Below are 3,094 nucleotides of genomic sequence, written 5' to 3' on the forward strand. Positions count from 1 at the left end.
TTTGGAGAGGCTGGAGGGAGTGAGAGAGGCTCGGGGTCATTGATTGAGTCTGGGGAAAAAGTGAGAGAGGCTGGAAGATGATGAGAGAGGATGTGTGAAGAGTTAGAGAGGCTAAGGGAGAGAGAGGCTGGGAGAGAGTGAGAGAGGCTCGAGGAGCGTTAGATGCCGGGGGGAATGAGAGAGGCTGGAGGGAGTGAGAGAGTTTGGGGGAGAGTGAGTGATGCTGGGAGAAGAGAGAGATAGGTCAGTAAAGTGTGAAAGAAATTGAGGGAGAGTCAGTGAGGCTGGGGGGAGAATGAGAGAGATTGGGGTGAGAGGGAGAGGCTGGTGAGTGTGACAGAGGCTTTGGGAGAGTAGAAGCTGGGGGAATGAGAGAGTCTGTGTTGAGTGAGAGAGGCTGAAAGGAGTGAGAGAGGTTGGGGGAGAGTGTGAGGCTGGGCGAAGAGTAAGTGAGGCTGGGGGGAGTGGGAGAGACTGGGGGAGAGAGAGAGAGACTGGGGAAGTGAGAGAGGCTGGGATGGAGAGGGAGAGGCTGGGGGTTGTGAGAGACTGAGGAATTGAGAGGGGCTGTGGGGGAGTGAGAGAGGCTGGTGGTCGTGAGAAACGCTGCGATGAGTCTGAGTGAGGATGGGGGAGTGAGAGAAGCTGTGGAGAGTGCGATTACCTGGGAGAGTGAGATGCTGGGGGAGTGAGAGAAGCTGTGGGAGACTGCGAGCGGCTCGGAGACAGTGAGAGACTGGGGTGGCGGGGAGAGGATGAGAGGAGAGTGAGATATGTGGGACTTAGAGTAGCTGAGGGAGAGTGAGTGACTCGGGGAAGAGAGAGAGACGCTGGGAGGAGAGTGAGAGAGTCAGGAGGAGAGTGAGAGAGGTTGGGGAAGAGTGAGAGACGCAGGGGAAGAGTGAGAGAGCCTGGGAGGAGTGCGAGATGCTGGGGGAGCATGAGAGAGGCTAGGGGAAGTGGGAATTGCTGGGGGATAGTGAGAGAGGCTTGGGAAGTGGGGGAGGCCGGGGTGAGTGAGAGAGTCTGGGGGAAGGGTGAAAGGCGCTGGGGGAGGGTGAGAGAAGCGGCGGCGAGTGAGATAGGCTGTGGGAGAGTGAGAGAGTCTTGGGGGAGCGTGAGAGGCTGGGGGGAGAGTGAGAGAGGCTGGAAGGAGAGTGAGAGTGGCTGACGCTGAGATACAGAGACATGGGTTTGGGGGAAGACGGATCACGTTATTCCAAGTCCCTACAAGGAACATCGTTGGAGCGGTTGATATCCAGAAATCACGACTGTCAATATTTACAGGATACCCAATAAACCTGGGGAAGGGGGCGGATGTCAAGGACGCACTTGCGTTTGTGTAAAGCACTTCAGCTGCGAGAGGGATGTACTTGGAATGGGGTCAGATACTTCAGCTGGGTAACGCATGCACGGACTGGGATAAGGCATTTTTGCTCAGAGAGGCATGCACTTGGACTGGGATAAGGCACTTCGGCTGAGGGAGGCATGCACGTGGACTGGGCAAGGCACCTAGAACATAAGAAATATGAGCAGGAGTAGGTCATACGGCCCCTCGAGCTTTCTCCACCATTCAATAAGATCATCGCTGACCTGATCATGGACTCAGCTCCACTTCCCCGTCCGCTCCCCATAACCGCTTATGCTCCATCGTTTAAGAAACTCTCTATTTCTGATGAATGTATTCAATGTCCCAGCTTCCGCAGCTCTCTGAGGCAGCAAATCCCGCAGACTTGCAAACCTCTGAGAGAAGAAATTTCTCCTCATCTCTGTTTTCCAAGTGTGGCCTCACCAATACCTTATATAACTGTAGTAAGACTTCCTTGCTTTTATAATCCATTCCCTTTGCAATAAAGATACCATTGGCCTTCCTGATCACTGTTTTACCTGCATGCTGTCATTTTTTATTTCAGGCACAAGTACCCCCAGGTCCCGCTGTACTGCGGCTCTTTACAATCTTTCTTCATTTAAGTAATAACTTGCACTTTGATTTTTTTCTGCCAAAGTGCATGACCTCACGCTTTCCAAAATTATACTCCATCTGCCAATTTTTTGCCCACTCACTTAGCCTATCTATGTCCTTTTGCAGATTTTTTGTGTCGTCCTCACACATTGCTTTTCCTCCCAACTTTGTATCATCAGCAAAATTGGCTGCGTTACACACAGTCATTGTTCCAAGTCGTTAATATAGATGATAAATAGTTGGGATCCCAGCAATGATCCCTGCAGCACCCCACTGATTACTGGTTGCCAACCAGAGAAAGAACAATTTCTCCCGACTCTCTGTTCTCTGTTAGTTAGCCAATCCGATATCCATGCAAACATTTTAACTACAACCATGTGAACTTTTATCTTGTGCAATAACCTTTTCTGTGGCACCTTGTCAAATGCCTTCTGGAAGTCCACATCCATTTGTTCCCCTTTATCCACCCTGTTTGTTACATCCTCAAAGAACTCCAGCAAAGTTCTCAAACATGACATCCCCTTCTTAAATCCATGTTAGAAACATAGAAACATAGAAAATAGGTGCAGGAGTAGGCCATTCGGCCCTTCTAGCCTGCACCGCCATTCAATGAGTTCATGGCTGAACATGCAACTTCAGTACCCCATTCCTGCTTTCTCACCATACCCCTTGATTCCCCTAGTAGTAAGGAATCCATTTATAGAAACATAGAAATTAGTATCACGCAACCGCTGAACAGCCCATCCCTCAAGCACTGTCTCGATAGAAAACTAGCTTCTCCCATTAAAATATCGGAAACGCAAAATCACCAGATATTGCCAAAACCCGGGATTGAATCAGGGAACTTTAGATCTTCAGTCTAACGCTCTCCCAACTGAGCTTTTTCGGGCGGATTCTGACAGACCGAAATTTGACTCTGCCAGACCGAATTTTGCTTTTCCAAATGTCTTGCTACTGCTCCTTTAATAATGGACTCCAATGTTTTCCCACCCACAGATGTTAAGCTAACTGGTCTAAAGTTTCCTGCTTTTTGTCTGCCTCCTTTTTTGATTAGGGGCATTACATTTGCAGTTTTCCAATCTGCAACGGCTGGAGTAGGCATGCACGTGGAATGGGATAACGTACTTCGGC

General features: G+C 49.8%; 1 non-coding gene across 1 annotated transcript; it reads right to left on the bottom strand.

The window, feature by feature from the left end:
- Nucleotides 1-2,779: 2,779 nt before the first annotated feature.
- On the bottom strand, nucleotides 2,780-2,853 carry trnaf-gaa (transfer RNA phenylalanine (anticodon GAA)). Its single transcript has one exon. It is a non-coding gene; the product is annotated as a tRNA-Phe (tRNA).
- Between the last annotated feature and the right edge of the window lie 241 nt (nucleotides 2,854-3,094).

The sequence above is a fragment of the Pristiophorus japonicus genome, unplaced genomic scaffold, assembly GCF_044704955.1.
Source record: "Pristiophorus japonicus isolate sPriJap1 unplaced genomic scaffold, sPriJap1.hap1 HAP1_SCAFFOLD_134, whole genome shotgun sequence".
Lineage (NCBI taxonomy): Eukaryota > Metazoa > Chordata > Chondrichthyes > Pristiophoridae > Pristiophorus > Pristiophorus japonicus.